Below are 21769 nucleotides of genomic sequence, written 5' to 3'. Positions count from 1 at the left end.
AAAAACGTCATACAGAAGATTTTTCCAAGTAATCAAGCACGCACACTTACTCTTTCTCATTCATCTCAGTTGTTTGTTTTCATACAAGAATTCTCATCATATAAATAATTGCGTATTTCTCCTTACTTTTTATCTCGAAATAGTGATCTGACATATTCTGGATAATTATTGCTCTCTCTCTCTCTCTGTCTGTCTCTCTCTCTCTCTCGCAATTAACTTTGAACTGCACATTTCCGTTTTCAGATAGCAGTTATTACATCTGCCATTTCCATGTGAAGCAAGCATGGAAAAGATGGTTACAGAGGATACCATCTAAGACAGATCAGGAGGCGATTATGTCAGAGTATGTGTCTGGGCCTTATCATTTGCAACAGAAATTATATAATGAATAATGTCAAAACCCATTATCAGAACAGTAAAACATACAAGCAGAAAGTTGTGCATCTATATAGGAAACACATACGGCATGATGTAAATGAAGGATGATTGCAATGCATGCAAAGTTAGATGTGTGTAGGAGAGAAGTATATCTGATGTTTATGTAAATGTAGTAATTTGTTTAAATGAAATTATGCCAATTTCAGATAAGAAGAGTTGATTTGAACCTTACATTTGGAATCTACCTCCTTTAATCCAGTACAAGTTTCATATGCACTGTTGATTTGGAAGATTGATATAATTCGTAAACATAAAGAAGAATGCTGAACATTAATGGAATGACATACATATAGGTACACATATAGGTGTAACACTGATCTGTGTTAAGATCATTGTGTATAAGGATGAGACAAATGAATAATCATAATCAGTTTCTGTAAAACAATCCCTTAACATATCCCAGTGTATGTCAGTCCTTCCATGTAGCAAGGTTTGGAATCTGGTAATGGTGTATTATGCCTTCTGGAAGCATATTCCAAAATCTTGAAATATTTGACACATACATAACTAATGCTTTATTTCAAACCTCAGATTCGCTGTCTTAGGTACATGTCAACAAAATCTTTCACTTTTGCAAATTGTTTTTTATGTTCCAGCTTCTAATGACTTAAAATTTGTCTTGAAGTAAATTGTTTGATGACTCAGGACTGTGGTACCTAATAATGTGTACATATTTTCTAAGATAATTATTAACACATGACATAAAATACTCTTCAAACAATTAAAAATATCTTTAATCCTTTGGTACAACTTATGCTTTCCTTCTATCTGTGCTTCTAACTGTTTGCAGCTTAACTTACATTGAGATGAACATATTACTGCTTTTATCCAGCTTGTCCAATATAATGTCCTGCTTGGAAGAGTCGGACTATGGAAGTCAAGTTCAGGAACTCAGAGATAAGTGGGGGCACTACAAAAACTTCATTGAGTATATGGATAACTTCTGGCTGTGCTCACCTAAGGTATATGAAAAAAAAATAAGCACTGTATTGACTGCAAACCTTAAGGGATTTGAAGTCAGTTGTGTGAATGCTACATGTCTTCACCTAATCACATACTGAATGCATAATATGACTTTTATCAAGAATATATGCACCTTTTTTTCAAATAGTTATATTAAAAGTCATATTCCATATAACAACATATGCCAGTATATATTTCCATTTTGTATAATGACTGTTGTATAGCTGTTTCAGAATTTAAATCATTTATCAGTAATGATCTTGGCCTCACCTGTGCCTGTTTATGTCAATGAAACATACTTGCACATTGTAGTACAATAGCAATGGAATTCTTTTGTACAGAAATATTGAACACAAACATATGAATTTGTGCTTGTATGTGATACATAATATTACAATTTCAGCCATGGGCCATGGCCTTCAGACATTTTGACCAACATGTGGGACTAACAACAAACAATGGTGTTGAGAGGCTTCATTCTCTGTTAAAAAGAGAGCAGAAACATTCTACAGACATGACCATAACTGGGCTGATTGCACTTATAATGAAACACCACAACAACAGACAACAGAGGTACAGTAATTCAGATATTTCATTTGATTTGGTAATGGTTAAATGTAGGATATGAATACCTGGTTTGCTAATGTCATGTTTTCATGCAAGTAAGCCCACACTGGAAATGCAGGCTTTATTCTTTCTGTAATGTTATATGCATTGTTTAAGATATTAGCAATTGGCATAAGAAAGTCCTACAGAATATGACTTGATGGATTGATTCACTGTATGCTTTGAAAAAGGAATATTGATGTTGCCGATTGTGAAATGCTTAAGTCCTGCAAGGCATTAGTTCATTTATCTAAATAAAGTGGGTTCTATCAACGCAAAAGTGTTATATGGAGTTGAGAGGCTTTGATGCACAAAATCTATGCCCTTTTTTGAGGGGAAAGAGATGAAAGCAATGAATAGAAACTGTTAATTTCTCACAATCACAAACAGACGAGGTTACAGTTGCAAATGTGAATTTATCATTTAGTAGAAAAATGTAACCCACTGCAACTTGTGGAAGTGTGTTACAGCAAAAGTGAAATGAAAATGTACGTATATCACACTTATGACAAGAGTCACTACTGATCTGACAGCGACTTGCCACATTTTGTACATACATGTGTTACTTAGCATGATACTTTCAATGCTAATACTTTTCTCTGGTACATGCTGTATACTAGATACATATGCATGGTGTAAACAGAACCAGATTATGTTATCAAAATACAAGCAATTATTGTATGCAGCAAGGACACAATTTAGTACAATATAGGTCAGGTTAATTTTACTTACTGTTAACTATATACACCGATGCTAAATATCCTAAAAATAAGCAATGTCATTGCAGTTACTATGAAAAGAATGACAAAATGAAGATGGCACTGAAGGATTCGGTCCCTGGGTTCTTGAATGGGAGAGGGTGGACATGCTTTGAACACTGTAGAAGGAGACTAAATGAAGCTATGCAAATGGAATCTATTCACACAGGTGAATCGACTTATCAAGTGAAGAATTACAGTGTTGTTCTAAATAGGGGGACCAAAGATCTCTGTCCTTGCCATGATTTTAGAAGACATTTTCTTCCATGTAAGCATATTCTTGCCACATTGTATAACAACAACCTGCCATGGGAAGCCTTACCCAAGGAATACAGAAACACTCCAATGTTACATGTAAGCAAGGATTGTAGGAAATCCCTGCCAACAGTCATCAATGTCAAAGTTCCAAAAGCATCTTTAGAAGATGTTCCTTCATGTGGAAACACAAATGGTGAAGAGTCAAGTGGCACATCAATGAAGGCTCATACAGATGATATTGGCACTGCCCAAGAGAAACAAGTAAGCGTGAGGTTGCTGTGTGAGTTGAGGGATCTGCTGTCAAGGTGCAACTGCCAGGAAACAGTGACTGAGGCCAACCAGTCCCTAGAAAAGATAAAGAAAACTGTTCAAAACAGGAACTGTTTTCGGAGAAGGAGAAAACATAGGCAGATGCCTAGAGCAGCTGTAAATTTCCTGAAGTGTAAAGTACACAAAAAGTATTTGCTCAACAAGAGGAAACATATGATGCGTAAGTACTGAGGTAGATATAAATAGTGAATGATTATTCAAATATCAGAAAAATAATGATAATGAGTTTATGACTATGCATGCCATGCCAATTTACACTCATCAGAGGTGTACACAAAGTATGCAATCTAGACTACCAGTTGTCCGACTTTCATTTGTGGAAGTCGCGGTGGCTGAGAGGGCTAGGCAGCTAGGTTCGAATCCTGGATGGGACTCAACCAAAAAGTACTAGAATTTGTACTTTACTAAGAAAGTGAAATCCCAAATATGGCATATGTTGTATGCATGTATTGCTTCTAAGAGAAGTTAATGCACAAGAGATAAACTTTCACAATTTTACTTGCAGAGAAGGCAAAATGGCTTTCAAGTGTCTCCAGAAATGCTGTCAAAAAGGTAACCCTTTACAAGAATGAGCAAATTAAAAAGAACACAAAAACAAATAAACAAAAAAAAACACAATAAGGAGGAACAGGACGACTATTGTTCCAACCAATCAGCTCTATGCTTTCTGGTAATAAACTGATTCTTTAATGTTAGTTTATAATTATGGTGATCATTGATCATACTTGCATACTTGCATGCTTTTTAAACAATACTGACCAATTGCTGGAGCATGGACATTCTGTGTTTGACCAACAAAATATGGCAAGTATCACTGTAAGTGTAAACAGTGAAAACTCAAAATATATCATTCTTAGCACAGTGTCATACTGTTTGCAGAATCTAATTACATATATTATATTTATTTCTGGGTACATACAATTAAAATGTTTTCATGTCTATGTAATACAGCAATGCACTTATGAAGTCATAAATATGTAACACTATGAAGTAAAGATAGAACCTGTCATACTAGACGAGGGCCACCCCTGCATTTGAGGGAGAAAGCAGGACATGGACAGAAACAATAGCCTCAACTAAAGAATCTGTTGAGGACATCACAAACACACAGGTATGTAAAGTGTACATATTTTGAATGTGCAAGATGTGATATTACATTTTACAAGAAAAGTAGGAATAAAAAGCAGGTGCAACTTAATACTACTGAATTTTTATATAAGGTGTCCTAAATATGACTGTTTCTTTTAATGATTTAATAACAACCAATTATCATTACTTCCAGCACAAAGTATATGAGTCAGAAGATAATAAAGCTTGTATTTCAAGAGCTGAGGTAAGTTAAATGTACATGAGTCTACCTTAGTTAACGCCACACTCAGCAGCATTACAGCTATACTCAGACAGTATGTGTATATGCCAGTACTTGAGCCTTATTTAATGATTAGAAAGATACAGTGCAAGCAAAATTAGGGTATAGCATCAGGTATGAGTTTTATTGTTGTTGATGAAACTTTGTACTGAACTTTACAAGATAGGTGTATAAACAGAAATATGTTTAGAGTGAACACAAAGCAGAAACACATGTAACAGGAACATAATCAACATTTGTGAATTTGCAAGCTCTAAAAAAATGTGCAATAATAAACATGTGGTAAAAAAAGGTCATGACAATGGACTATTAAGAAGCATATGAATCACAAAAAATACTCAAATATATATACAACATTATATCATGACTTCAGTAAGTGCTGGATTTTGCTTGGTTAATCAAAATCATTCAGAGGTATATGATCAAGTTATATACCTCTGATTTTCCAACACATCATGTATTTGTTGAAAATCTGAAAATAATCCTGTTATGGTAGAATGGAGATCGTAATGTGTTGGAAAATCAGATGTATAAACATGTAATAAAATTATAATAGCTCTAGATTTTGAACTTAAAACCTCATACTACGCGTTCATTTTTAAATCAAATTTACAGCTATTACAATTTTGCTATATACCTATGACTTTTCCAACACAGTATATTTATCTCCTAAGTATTTGTTTTTCTATTACTGATATTACCAGGTAACCTAAACAAGAGACTAAATACAGATTTTACTAATGTTAATTATTAAGTTTGGTTTAGTTGTGAACAAAAATGTGAGTGGGATACAACTTCATAATGACATTTAAAAAAAAAACATTATTCTGGTTGATAGCACTTGTGTTTAGAACTAAATAGTTATAGTTATAAGTATGCGTCTTAGACATGTGAACCTCACATAAAATATCAGAGAATGACTTCTACTGAAATGAATGTATAGAATCAACAATCCAATGTGAAATCATACGTATACTTATGTGACACCGACCACTTGTAGGACGATGACAAAACAGAAGATGACCTACCTACTATGGCAAGTTTCATGGTAAGTATGTAGAAAAAACAAGACATTAAAACACTCTTAGCACTGCCTGGTACTGTTGGTAGAATGCATAAGTTACACTTAAGGCACACCTTATTAAAATATCTGATAACCTAACATTTCAATACTAGCAAGTGTAAAGAAACATGCTGGTAAAGACAGGACGCACATTATCTCATACTAGGCAAAGTCAGCACCAGTAATTGAGGAAGGAAAGAGGAAATTAGAGCACAACAACACCATGAAGGTAAGTAAAGTACATACACTTGCAAAGTACAAAAATGATCTTAATTCTTTAAAGAAAGGTTGGATCAATGCTGTGTTTTAAAAAATCAGGAATTTCTTAAAGTAATTAATTGCCATGAAAGAGTTCCTCAAATTAACTGATTTCTTAAGATGTAGAGATTATTACATGAGCAAGTGTGTCACACAACTTATACTAAACAAGTGTGAATTCTTTTATTAATATATAATTTTGCATGAGTTTCGTATGACTTGTATGACACACTTATGGGTTTATTTCTATTAATCTATGTCAGTAAAGAAAAACTGTTGTTGGTGACCTAAAATAAGAATCCTTGCACAGGGCTTACTAACATGTTGTTCTTAAGAAGTGTCTGCCCCTTATGGAAATGCATTTTGGTGACAATTTACATTCAGGTTAAATATCTTCTCTAAAATACTTTAAGAACATCTGTGACTAGCGTAAACCATAAAACCATATAAATGTAATGTTTCCACTAATGATGTTAGGTGATTGAGTGAAGTGCAAACCTTGAAACAGTAGGCTGTATGAGGTGATGACATGCATCATGACGTTAGTTACATTGTGATGTATTAAATACAAGAGTGCAATTATGAGGGGGCAGACTTGAATGATGCAGTGACACCAACATATTGTGACGTAATGCAAAAAGCACACAATATTGTGTGATAAAGTACTGTCAGTGCCTTTGATGTTTCACCAAAGCATAAACAAGTACTAAAGAAAGTTAAGTGTGCCTATGTTTGCCAACTGACAAAGTACTCAGCAGTGGAACAGTAATGAAAAAGTCATAATTATGACACTAACACATGTGAAACTAATGTAAAATATCTGAGGATGGCTTCAATGATGTATAGAATCAACAATCCAATATGAAATCATACGTATACTTATGTGACACCGACCACTTGTAGGACGATGACGAAACAGAAGATGACCTACCTACTATGGCAAGTTTCATGGTAAGTATGTAGAGAAAACAAGACATATTTTTAGATATTCCAAGCACTGTGTTTTATTTTTCATGGAATGTGAATGTTATATATATAGTCTGGTTCATAATTATTGAGAATTTTTCTTCTTACTTTGAGCTATCCTAACACCTCAACTGATTCACTGATACTTAAAACTAAGTTATGGTATAAGGGAGGTAACTCATCTTGGCCTACTGAGTATAGTACAATTAGAGTTACCTCCCCTGAATTTGTAGCAGACGTCATTTTCCTAGGCACTGTCAACAATGTCTGCTGAAGATAAAAGAAGGTTGATTTTTGAGTTGTGTAATCAAGGAATTGATGATGTAAATACACTGGCAGAGAGAACAGGAACTCCTCTTTCTACTGTGTATAGGATTAGGAAGAATTTTAAAGAGGGAAAGGTTTTGGGGCACCAGAAAGGAGCAGGGAGACCCAGAAAATTGGACTTCTCAGATCGCGTCCGGCTGGGAATTTTAGCGTCTAAAAAGCAAAGGGCAAGCATCTCCAACATCAGGTATGAAATGATAGAAAGGGGATCAACAGTTGTATCAAAATCTACAGTTAGAAGAAATTTGATTGATCTTGGATGGGAGAAAAAGACTGGAATTCCTTCTCCTCTCATGAAACAAGAACATAAAGACAGGCGTGTTGAGTGGTGTTTGGCACATGAAAACTTTGACTGGGAAAATGTGATTTTTACTGATGAAAGCTCAATATGGGTATATCCCGATAATGTGAAAATATGGACAAAGTCTGCGTCAGCACCGTTGTATCGACGGCATAAATACAGCCCAAAGTTTCATCTATGGGGAGGGATACCCTTATTAGGAACGATCCCGCTGTGTGTGTTTGAGGGAAATCTGACAAGTCAACGCTACACTAACATATTAGATAATTTTCTCCTTCCAAGTGCACATGTGTTTTATGGAAATGACTGGATTTTGCAGCAAGATAATGATCCTAAACACACCGCAAAACATGCCAAGCAGTGGTTTCAGGAGAAAAATGTGACTGCATTACCATTTCCTGCATATAGTCCTGACTTAAATCCCATTGAGAACATTTGGGGGATGATGAAGGAATGTGTGAATCAAAAGGGGTTGACAAAAATTGAAGACATGAAGAGAGAAGTGGTCCGATACTGGGACAGCATAACTCACGAGACACTAACCTCTCTGATAGGAAGTATGCCTACCCGTCTTAGACTGTGCCGTGAAGCTCAAGGAGACTTGATAAAATATTAAATTGTTACCTACACAACATGAAAAGGTCAGTTCACTTACACAATACATTCAATTTTATCTGATTTGTTCTCGTTTAATAATATGAAATGCTTTAGCTATTCTCAATAATTTTGAACCATACTGTATATGTCTAGATACTGGTACATCTTATAAATCTCTCTGATAACATTTACTTTTTTCTTACTAGCAAGTTGTTGTGGTCTGATTAATTGAAATAATCAAAAATGACTTTACAACCAAGCAGTTGATAACATTTTCTCACAATACAATGTAAAATGATTTTTTAACCTCTGTTTTATATTTTTTATGTTTTATGTTTTATATTTTGAAACACTTGACTGAATATTTATAGAAGACTGGGTAGTGTAACATTAGTGATCCCCTTAAATTAGCAAGTTGCATGATTTTACATTCATGTGAAATTTGCATATACGTGTGCATTTTTCAGATATAACACAAAAATAACCCAAACACATGACATGTTTCTTTATCACTAATCTGCAATAAGCACCTGAACAGGAAAGTGAAAAATGACAATAACCAGTTTGTTTTGGAGAATGGTCATTAGTCGTAAACCAATAATGAGAGAAATATTTCAACCAATTCCCAACACTGCTAACAAGTACCTATGAAGTTATAAATGTTTGTGATATTATGAAGTTAAATACAAAAAGAGCATTCTACCCTTATAGGCAGAGTCAGCTGCATTTGAGGATAGAAAGAGAAAGAGGACAATATCAATAGACTTGACAAGAGATTCCGATAACAACACAAGCTCAGAGGTATGTTAAATACTCATAGTTGCAATGAACAGAAATGATATTTCAGTTTTTTATACATGAAAATATGTACTAGACCCAAAGGAAAGATTCTATTGTATGGTGTGTTATAAGTAGCAAAATGAATATTCTCATAATATCACAAATCGCAGGAACAAGATGAAGATTCAGACAGCCTACCCCTGTTAACATTTGAAGGGAGAAAGAGGAAAAGAAATTTCATAACGCCAACAACTGATGCTAACACAAACAAAAAGGTAAGCATATGACCTGTGCCTTTATGTTGATGTAGATGTACAAACGCTTTCATTGGGTTTCAATATGAACTTGTAATGAACTAATTGCCCCATTCTTTACAGAATGAAGGAGGGGAGACACATCTGATCAACAGGAGACACAGTGAACCTGTAAGTTACTCAGTTAACATTGTCACCAGAATGTACACATTTGACTGAAGTATGGTTTACATTTTGTTGACTGAAAACAATTTAGGATGCACAGGATACATCAGTGTTTGATGTTAAAATAAAGCCTCCAAGCCGTAAGGTTGTGATGACATACAATGACAGTCAGTGAGTACAACCTCCCAATCAACGTGAAGCCTAACACTACCAAAATGCTGAAGGTGGTCAACACCAATAATGAGAAAAATATGCCCCTGGTATGCAGCATGAAGAGCAAGTCTATACTGGAAAGCATAATAATTATATGTGAAGTTGTAACATTACAGAAGTGACAGTTATTGTTCATGTTACTTTCAGCTACCAATACCTTTGGATTTCGAGTCCATATGGAGGTTACACTCAAACACAAATGCGGTGATGGCTGTAGTTCATGGACATAAACTGACAGGGAAAAGCTTCGGAGCACTAAGATCAGGGCATGAAGTTACAGATGAGGTATTTCCACATCAACTAACTAGTATGAAACTGGATGATGGCATACTTATGTGACAAATGGAACACCTACTATTTTTGTTAGGTAACCTGCACAATCATGTCATTGTTATGCATGGATTTGGCTTCATAATTTTGGAACGACGTTTTAATGATATAACACATAACACAATGAATTTGAACATACTGCTTAAATTGTAGCAGCATGTATTTAAATCAGTTTCTCAGTTGCTTAATGCCACATGTGATAACAGCCCAGTTGTGTACTGGTGGTCTGTCAAGACGTACACAGGGAACAATGCTGAATCGTGAGACTGCAGGACATGTATTTTTGAGTGAAATGATTGCTTACCATTTTCACAGATACTCAATGCATACTGCAGTGTTAGATGTGGAGACCGAGATGATGTATATCTGATGGACTGCCTTGTTGCAACAGATGTTATTCTCAAGCATGGACAACCACCAGCATTCAGGAATGTAAGAAATACAATCATTGTCAAAAGTTTGCATAGGCATTTTTTACAATGGATTACCTTTGGTGGACAAATACAAACGTGTTCAAGAGGTATAACTGAACATTTATGTCTCCCCACTCTCTCTGGGACATTTAAAGCAAGATATATACTACTGGCAAACAAGGATAAATTGGACCGGCACAGGGAACATGTTCACGAGAGGCATGCGATGCATGGCAAACCCATTTGGTTTGTGAAAGGGAGAGCAGATGTAGGCTAGTGCAACTGCACAGCATGATGATGAAATGTATTCCGCTTGTAGCTGCACGTGCCTCCTTCTCACATGGTCAAACTTATTTGTAGAGAATCTGGGGCCCCTGTGCTCACAACACCAGTGGGTAGCACTCATACATCCTGATTAGAGCTGACATGCTATTTCAGCATGATGGTGGCATGTTGAGTCTAGACCAAACAATGCAGTGATCAGCAGCATGTAGGATATGATGATGTGTGAAATAAGTTAACTAACAGGGTTACCAAATCCCCTTAGTTACTACTCATGACAAAAATTGGACAGTGAAGGCCAGTTCCATCCCTTATGTTCACAGATTTGCTATTTCAAGAGTTTTGTGCACTTGATAACTGACTTACCCAAGCGGACTAAGTTATAAAGATGTATTTCTGCTCATTCATAAACACATTGCATATGATGAGAATATGAGTTGTTAATACTAGATTATTCTGTAAGATGCTCTTTGCGTTATGGAATTAGTAACTAAATAAAGAATGGAATGTGTGTCCTTTTGCAAAATATAAAGCAAAGAATATTGTTTAAAAGAACATATTTTTGGGACAGGTGGATCTTCTCTCAAAAGAGATGATACTGGCTCCTTATGTGACAGGAAGGCATTGGCAATTGTTTGTGGTATACCCCAAGAATTATGAGATTGTATATATAAACCCAATGGGTGAAGACACATCACATCAGAGTAAAGAGGCAGTTTTGTCAGCTTGGCGGAGAATACTGAGAAGCAGATGTAAAATAGGTTTACTGGACAAGGAAACACTTCAGAAAAGATGGAAGCTGACCACAAGAGAACATCAATTACAACAAGACTCCACAAGCTGTGGTATATATGTGATGAAGGTAACACACATTTTTGAAAACTAATTTCAGCTAAAATGAATGGGCAACAGACACAGCTGACGTCAAAGAAAATCGAAACAATATTACTGCTTAAAAATGTTAAATAAATCAGTGACCTTATTATGTCTGACAACAGTAACCACAGTTTAACATTACTCACCCAGACATTAGACCAAATTCTTATGAATAAAACGATTTCAAATTTCAGTTTGTTGACATTCTGCTTGATGGGGAGAACATGTGTACCAGATTTGATACCGCTGAGTCAAGAGTACAGATAGCATCACATTTGTTGCAAGAAGCTGGTAAGTACAGATTACTGAAACATACTACTCTATTAGTTACCTGAGTTACATGCATTATAACTTGAAAGAGTAAATTACACCAATGAACATTTCCAAAAAGTATAATCAATTAACAGTAATGTGAACTTCTTTAAACAAATATTGATGTGTTGTTTCAGATTTACATGCAATGGCAGATATCTGTAGAGGCTGCTCAATGCAAACACATATGGAGGACAATAAAAGATGTGAAACAAAAACACAAGGCACCAAACCAAGGGCACAACGATGGGTAAGGATTTATGGCTATTACAGCACATAATACTGAAGAAATAATGTTTCAATAACTTTTATATCCATGTGGAATGACAAAATGATAAACATTCTGGACTGATGGAAAAGACACACGCCTGAAACAATAAAGCCAAAGTAATAATAATGCCTTGGTATTGCAGGTACAGTGTGAGAGCTGCAAGTATTGGTATCACCTTGAATGTTCAGGCAGAAGGGAATCATTTAGAACACTGCAAAATGAGACCTTTGTGTGCTGTGTGTGCCAGGTACCTGATGTAGAAAATGAGGGCAACAGATTGGAAACTTCATCTTTATTCCTACAAAAAGGCACACAGGAACAAAATATGTCCCATGGATCACATACTAGGCTGGCTGGACACACAGAGAATAACTTCCAATTGATCGCCTTAAATAGACGCATAAGGAAATGTCAAGGATGCAGAACGAACTTCATTCACCCACCAGTTGCACCATTTGACATAGCTGTGAGACATCCAGAGTACAGACAATTTTACAGTAAGAGGGCAAACAGTCTTCAATCATTTTGGACAAATTCTCACTATCACTGCAGGGCACAGTGTATACTCACAAAAAACCCGGATTTCACACTGAGCAGGCTCGTAATTGATCCAAATGTGATACTGACAGACAGTCACATACAGCATTTAGCACAAAATGGTATAGACTTAATGTATGTTATAAATTCAAGAGTACCCTATTTCTAATCTTAACAACATCAATATATACACCAGATGTCAGTAAGGATAATAACACGACAATGAAGACTTTTCCAGCAGCCCCTTACGGAACAGATGCCAGTCATGACAATCAAGACTCTCCTAGCTCCCCTTTCAGAACAGATGACAGTCATGACAATCAAAACTCTCCTAACTCCCCTTTCAGAACAGATGACAGTCAGCCAGGATAGCATGACAAGCAAGACTCTCCCAGCAGACCTCACTGTAGAACAGATGGGAGCCAGAATAACACGACAATGAAGAGCCTCCCCAGGAGCCCTCTCTACAAAACCAATGCCAGTCAGGATGACATGACAAGCATGACTTTCCCAGCAGCCGTCTCTACAGAACACATGAGAGCTAGGATAACATGATAATCAAGACCTTCCCAGGAGCTGTCTATACAGAACAGATGCCAATCAGTGAGGATAACATAACAATCCAGACTTTCCTAGTAGCCCTCTCTACAGAACAGATGCAAGCCAGACATGCAGTCTAGACTTTAGACCAGCCTAAAACCCCTCAAAGGAACCTTCAGAACAGATAACAATCAAGACCCTTCCTGGAGCCCTCTCTACGTACAGATGCAATCCAGGATAACATGATAATCAAGACCCTACCAGGAGCCCTCTCTACAGAACAGATGCCAATCAGGATAACATGACAGTAAAGACTCCTTATGCACAGAACGGATGCGAGCCAGGATAAAATTATCAAAAAGACCCTCCAAGGAGCCCTCTCTACAAAACCGATTCCAGTCAGTCTGGACACAGGCAGACTGTAGCGCAAATGGGTTGCTCAGCATGGACAAAATGACCAGTCCTCTTACATGCGAGCAAAGCAAGCAAAGGTTGACAACATGCTTCTGATCGAAGAATATTTTTCATCTCAAAGTTTAATATTGCCACCATCAAAGGTATACACCCATTTCTTCACTGGGTTGTTCTCTCACATTTCCAACCTCATGTTGAACAATTACTCACATGAAATATTTTTTATTCAACATTTTAAGCGCAACTCGTATATCAGACCGTTCTTTGCCTCCATTCTCCCTTCCAGCTTCCGGTTCAATGGAGTGAAGGAACAGGAGGGTGTTAGGGTATTATTCCATATGGAATATGTACAGTTACCTCCCCTGCTTCATTCGGCCATTACGCCAGAATTGCTTATATGTAGTATTATTGTCATGAACATTCTAACAATAGTGACGATAGATAAGACAAATGAATTGCAAAAGGTTCTTGATAAAACTAGGCAATATGGTATTTTTGTATAATTTCTGCTTATTCTTTTTCCGTCACTCCATTCAACCGGAAGCTGGCAGGGTTAACTGAGGCAAAGAACAATAACAATACCACGAGTGGCGCTAAAAATGTTGAACAAAACATGCTTCGCATGAGTAATTATTAAACATGGGGTAAGAAATGTGACAGCACAACTAAGTGAAGAAATGGGAGTGTACCTTTAATAGTGGTGATATTCTATTTGGACAATAAAACAAAATATGTTTTGATCAGAAGCGAGGAAAGCATGTTGTCAAACTTTTGCTGACATATAAGACGACGTGTAATATTCTCTATGTTGCGCAACCCCACTTGCGCTACAGTGTGCCTGTGGTAAGGATAACCGGACACTGAAGACTCTCCCAGCAGCCTTCACTATGGAACAGACGCCAGCCAGCCAGGAAAACATGACAAGCAAGACTTTCCCAGCAGCCCTGTCCACAGACCAGATGCAAGCCAGGATAACATGATAATCAAGACTGTCATAGCAGCGGTCTCTACAGAACAGATGCGAAACAGGAAAAAATGACAATGAAGACTCTCCAAGCAGCCCTCTCTACAGAACAGATGCGAGCCAGTATAACATGACAATGAAGACCCTACCAGGAGCACTCTCTACAGAATAGATGCGAGTCAGGATAAAATGACAATGAAGACCCACCCAGGATCCCTCCATACAGAAGAGATGCCAGTCAGTATAACATGACAATCAAGACTCTCCAAGCAGCCCTCTCTACAGAACAGATGCGGACCAGGATAACATGACAATGAAGACCCTACCAGGAGCACTCTCTACAGGACAGATGCCAGTAAGTCGTGATAACATGACAATCAAGACTCTCCCAGCAGCCGTCTCTACAGAACAGATGTGGGCCAGGATAACATGACAATGAAGACCCTTCCAGAAGCCCTCTCTACAGAACAGATGCCAGTAAGTCAGGATAACATGATAATCAAGACCCTACCAGGGTCATGAATATCAAAACAATCAAGACTCTTCAAGCAGCGGTCTCTACAGAACAGATGCCAGTAAGTCAAGATAACATGACAGTGAAGACTCTCCAAGCCGCCATCTCTACAGAAGCGATGCGAGCCAGGATAACATGGCAATGAAGACCCTACTTGGAACCCTCTCTACAGAACAGACGCCAGTCAGGATAACATGACAATGAAGACTCTACCAGAAGCCTTCTCTACAGAACAGATGTGGGCCTTGATAACATGACAATGAAGCCCTGCCGGAAGCAGTCTCTACAGAACAGATGCCAGTCAGGATAACATGATAATCAAGACCCTCACATCAGCCCTCTCTACAGAACAGATGCAGACCAGGATAAAATGACAGTGAAGACCCTACCAGGAGCACTCTCTACAGAACAGATGCCAGTAAGTCGTGATAACATGACAATCAAGACTCTCCCAGCAGCCGTCTCTACAGAACAGATGTGGGCCAGGATAACATGACAATGAAGACCCTTCCAGAAGCCCTCTCTACAGAACAGATGCCAGTAAGTCAGGATAACATGATAATCAAGACCCTACCAGGGTCATGAATATCAAAACAATCAAGACTCTTCAAGCAGCGGTCTCTACAGAAAAGATGCGAGTCAGGATGAAATGACAATGAAGTACCACCCAGGAGCCCTGTCTACAGAACAGATGCCAGTCTGGAAAACATGACAATCAAGACTCTCAACGGAGCCATCTCTACAGAACACACGCAGGACAAGATAACATGACAATGAAGACCCTTCCAGAAGCCCTGTCTACAGAATAGATGACAGTCAGGATAACATGATAATCAAGACTCTCACAGCAGTCCTCTCTACAGAACAGATGCCAGTAAGTCAAGATAACATGACAGTGAAGACTCTCCAAGCCGCCATCTCTACAGAAGCGATGCGAGCCAGGATAACATGGCAATGAAGACCCTACCAGAAGCCCTCTCTACAGAACAGATGCCAGTCAGGATAACATGACAATGAAGACCCTACCAGTCTCTACAGAACAGTTGCCAGTCAGGATAACATGACAATGAAGACTCTACCAGAAGCCCTCTCTACAGAACAGATGTGGGCCTTGATAACATGACAATGAAGCCCTGCCGGAAGCAGTCTCTACAGAACAGATGCCAGTCAGGATAACATGATAATCAAGACCCTCACATTCGCCCTCTCTACAGAACAGATGCAGACCAGGATAAAATGACAGTGAAGACCCTACCAGGAGCACTCTCTACAGAACAGATGCAAGTAAGTCGTGATAACATGAGAATCAAGACTCTTCCAGCAGCCGTCTCTACAGAACAGATGCAGACCAGGATAACATGACAATGAAGACCCTACCTGTAGCCCTCTCTACAGAACAGATGCCAGTGAGGATAACATGATAATCAAGACCCTTACAACAGTCTTCTCTACAGAACAGATGCCAGTAAGCCCGGATAACATGACAATGAAGATTCTCCCAACAACCATATCCACAGAACAGATGCGAGTCAGGATGAAATGACCAAGAAGACCCTCCCAGGAGCCCTCTCCACAAGACCGATGCCAGTCAGTCAGGACACAGGCAGACTGTAGTGCAAATGTGTTGCTCAGCGTAGACAAAATGACCAGTCCTCTTACATGCGAGCAAAGCAAGTAAAGGTTGACAACATGCTTCTGATCGCAGAATATTTTTTCTCAAAATTTAATATTGCCACCATCAAAGGTATACATGTATTTCTTCACTGGGTTGTTCTCTCACATTTCCAACCCCATGTTGAACAATTACTCACATGAAATATTTTTTATTCAACATTTTAAGCGCAACCTGGGGTATAGCAGACCGTTCTTCGCCGCCATTCTCCCTTCCAGCTTCCGGTTAAATGGAGTGAAGGAACAGGAGGATATTAGGATATTATTCCATATGGAATACTTACAATTACCTAGCCTGCTTCATTCACCCATTATGCCAGATGTGCTTTTATGTAGAATTAATGTTTTGAAAATTATAATAATAATAATAATAATGAGTTATGTTATTGCGCTAAACTCCACACAAAAGTGTGCTCAAAGCACAAACAGATTTCATATATCTACATGTTGACAGTCAATTTCTACTGAAGAGGTAGGTCTTAAGATGCTTCTTGAAACAGGTTAGCGTTGAAGCTGATTTGAGATGAATAGGGACAGCATTCAATATAACAGCAGCATTATATGCAAACAATCTTCCTCCAATGTCTTGAGCCTTATGTTGAAGACCTTAAATAGGTGTTGCCCACTGGAACGGAGTGTTCTTGTAGGGACATACTTTTGAACCAGTTCACATAGATAACCAGGTGCAATATCATTGGTACACTGATATGTGAGTGTGAGGATCTTATGAAAATAATGGAGGTAAAAAACAATCAGAATACCACGAGTGGTGCTAAAAATGTTAAATAAAACATGCTTCACATGAGTAATTAGTAAACATGGGGTAGGAAATATGAGAGCACTAACCGAAGAAATGGGAGTGTACCTTTAATGGTGTCGATTTTCTATTTTGACATAAAAAATATTTCTCGATCAGAAGTGAATGAAGCATGTTGTCAGACTTTGCTCACTTGGCTCATAAGAAGACTTGTAATATTCTCTATGCTGCACAACCCCATTTGTGCTACAGTGTGCCTGTGGTAAGGATAACCGGACACTGAAGACTCTCCCAGCAGCTTTCACTACAGAACAGATGCCAGTCAGCCAGGATAACATGACAAGCAACACTTTCCCAGCAGCCATGTCCACAGACCAGATGCCTGTTTCAGGATAACATGAAATGAATCTGCCACAGCCCTCTCTACAAAAGAGATGCCAGTCAGCGCGAATAACATGACAATTAAGACTCTCACAGGAGCCCTCTCTACAGAACAGATACCAGTCAGTCAAGATGACAAGACAATCAAGACGTTCATAGGACCCCTCTCTACGGAAGAGATGCCAGTCAGTCAGGACAACACGACAATGAAGACTCTCACAGCAGCCCTCTCAAGAGAAGAGATGCACGTAAGTCAGGAAAACATGACAATGAAGACCCTCCTAGCAGCCTTAACTTCAGAGGAGATGCCAGTCTGTCAGGATAACATGGCAATGAAGACTCTCACAGCTGCCCTGTCTACAAAACAAATGTCAGCAAGTCAGGATAACATGACTGTTGAGACCTGCAAAGCAACCCTCTCTACAGAACAAATGCCAGTCAGTCAGGATAACATGACAATTAAGACCATCAAAACAGCCTTCAGAACAGATGCCAGTAAGTCAGGATAACATGACTGTTGAGACCTGCAAAGCAACCCTCTCTACAGAACAAATGCCAGTCAGTCAGGATAACATGACAATTAAGACCATCAAAACAGCCTTCAGAACAGATGCCAGTAAGTCAGGATAACATGACAATGAAGACCATCAAAACAGCCTTCAGAACAGATGCCAGTCAGCCAGGATAACATGACAATGAAGACCATCAAAACAGCCTTCAGAACAGATGCCAGTCAGCCAGGATAACATGACAATGAAGACCATCAAAACAGCCTTCAGAACAGATGCCAGTCAGCCAGGATAACATGACAATGAAGACCATTAAAACAGCCTTCAGAACAGATGCCAGTCGCCAAGGTAACAAGAGAATCAAGACCTTCCCGGCAGCTCTTTCCACAAAACAGATGTGGATAATCTGACAATAAAACACCATTAAAACTGCCTTCAGAACAGATACCATGACAACCAAGACCCTCACAGCAGCCTTCACTTGAGAAGAGATATCAGTCAGTGAGGATAACATGACAGTCATGACCCTCTCAGCAGTATTTGTTTCTGAAGATATACCAGTGATGGTGACATGACAAGCAAGCCTCTCCCACCAGCCCTCTCTACAGAACAGATGTCAGACAGTCTGGATAACATGACAATTAGAAGACTCATATAGAGTGTTCAATGCAGAAACTGTGCTCATCAGGATAACCTGACAATGAAGAATGATTCAAGCCGATGCTTGGGAGCTGTTTGTGTTGGGGTAGAACAATGAAGTTTTTCAATGAGACCTTTTAGCCCCCTTTTTTTTTTTGGGCCAGATACCCTGGGCCTCCACGCGGCCTGGCCTGGAAACTATGCCATTCATGAATGAAAAGCTAATACCATTTCATTAGAATGGGATAGGCTAACACAGGGTGATTCATTTTCTGACTGACTGAGTTTGGTTTTACACTGCTTTGAGCAATATTTCAGCAACATCAGGGCAGAGAACACCAGAAATGAGGTTCACATATTAAACCATGTGGGGATTCACACCAAGGTGTGACAGACCAAAGCTTTAACCACTAGACTACCGCAGTGAACCTCAATGTTTTTACCTTGATATACCATAACACAACATATAAAAGAAATTCATAAGAACAATAAGCAAATATTTTGGTTAACTCCATGATGAGTAAAGAGATACATGTCGAGCATATGAGTAAACACATGTAGCACATGTACTTCAAATTACACTTTTTAAGATGAAATTAAATACTAACTCAACAGGGTGAACAAAACAATATTCTGATAAGATGGAGTGATACCTACATGTTTCACAGTATGACAAAACACAATGTATTACAAGTGTTGTTAGAACAAGCTAAATACTTGCACTGAATGGAACATTAGACTGAGCATTACAAAAACATTATTGACTAGGGAGTGATGGTGTTTTTAAAGCTCTCTGAAAAAAATCAGGTAGACATTATTTTTTTTTGTGTGAACATGTCTTGAATGTGTGAGATGTTGACATTAAATGTACTGGGATAAATAAAGGACATGGAAGCTAAGAATATGAGGTTAGATATTTACAAGTACATGAGTAAACTCCTAACTAAACGATTGAGGCCTTCAGATTATGGATGGAAAGTATACTTGGGGAACATAAGGAAAGAAAGAGAACTGCAGAAGTGTACAGTGAACCAATAAGATATCAATGACATAGGGTATAAAGCCAACATCTAAGAGGTGACTGCCATGTATGTGAAGCAGCAGTGGGCTTGTTAGCCAAGAGGCCAGGTTAGTGATGCAGCAAGCTTGAACTGTCAGTGGAGCCCACCTGTAACTAAGTGTCATCTTTATGTGCAGATTGTTTCAGTGTTATCACCACCCCTAGTGTACAGAACACAACCTTCTGAACTTGCAAGAACCCATGAATGCCTTGGTATATGAGCAAATGGTGGACACATGTATTTATACAAACACCTACTTGAAGGTACAGCAACATGCGGTTAACCTGGACACAGTACCATGACTTGTACTTGTGTACCTAGCAACTCAGCTGTGAATGGGTACCTTGTAATGACGATGAGAAAGCCAGAGTAATGGGTGCGAAAAGTGACTGCAAGTGTTGTATGACGCAAAGTGAGTTGAGATTGATAGTACGATGTTCAGATTGACACGCAAGGATGGAGGGAGACATATACCAGCACCTAGAAGAGGTACTAGTTGTGTTGGTTATGTGTGCTATACCTCTGTACCATAATAACCTAGTAATAATGTCAGATAAACAATGTGGTAATCTCAAGCGGTATTATTGTAGGTTCTGGAGATGCTTATATTCATAAGCCAGAGGGTTCCTGATCAAATAATGTTTGCCACTGGGCTGCTGATGTGGTAGTGGGAGGTGTTTGCAGGACCAGTGAGAGGGACACTTGTATTTGGGAAGTGGGAATATTCTCACAGTGGCTAAGCTGACTTCAGAGTATGCACAGTAAACATTATATGTTTGAAAATTTTGTGTTATTTTGAGCGTGCATTAATAAATGTGCTTGTTTAAGTTTATTGTGTTCTGTTGTGATTCAAGTAACACTTGGGGAATATTATTATTGACCACATGCATACATGGTTATGTTAGTCATAAGCCGACCGATATTGTAGGTATAAGACAACACAAGGATCTTGTGAATACATGTGAATACATTTTGTGCAAAGGAGATGATGTAGGCAAAAGGCATTTCAGTATTCTGTGAAGTGAGATCATCACCTCTTTCAGCTATGAGGCGGTAGGTGACCTTCCCTTGAGTTGTGCTGTTGATGGTTACTGAAGTGATACAGACATATTTCTGTTTTAGGCAATTAGCACACATTAACTGTGAAAACATTTCAGCCCATCAGGAGAGTAGGTTTTTAGGTAGGTTAAATGAGTAATGACATATACATACATGTGATTGCGAATTATGCCATGGTAATATGCCATGTCACATACCAAAGTAACCACAACAGAAGAATAGTTTGTTTTGCAAAACTTTATTCCTCCCCTTAAGATATAAGTAACCCCAATACCTATACTAAACTAATTCTACAGGTGCAAATACAACTAACTAATCTAATTACCTAACCTAGCTACATATACAGTTCTGTCTACCACTTATATTGCTAAAGTTCTAATAATACTACTACTACTACTAACTACACTAAAATCCTAATACCCTCACTAATATAGATAATGATTACATATAATCCCAATCAGAAACTAAACAATTGAACTAAATAACAATAAAGGAATTAGCCACTCAGAGAGAACACTTTCTCTTTACAATGTAATCAGAATGTCAGTGCACTTTGGTTCCACTTGGTGACGTCATGGTATTTGTGTGGTATC

The 21769-nt window shown here is 38.1% G+C and overlaps 1 long non-coding RNA gene across 1 annotated transcript in view; it reads right to left on the bottom strand.

Moving 5' to 3' along the window:
* Positions 1 to 940: 940 nt before the first annotated feature.
* Positions 941 to 21769, bottom strand: part of LOC137298826 (uncharacterized) — a 31088-nt gene continuing 10259 nt past the window's right edge. The window contains exon 2 of the long non-coding RNA XR_010957765.1: positions 941 to 3368. This is a non-coding gene — a long non-coding RNA (uncharacterized lncRNA). The remainder of the gene's footprint in view (positions 3369 to 21769) is intronic.

Source organism: Haliotis asinina, chromosome 10 (genome assembly GCF_037392515.1).
Source record: "Haliotis asinina isolate JCU_RB_2024 chromosome 10, JCU_Hal_asi_v2, whole genome shotgun sequence".
Taxonomy (NCBI): Eukaryota; Metazoa; Mollusca; class Gastropoda; order Lepetellida; family Haliotidae; genus Haliotis; species Haliotis asinina.
This window is presented reverse-complemented; position numbering and strand designations above follow the sequence as displayed.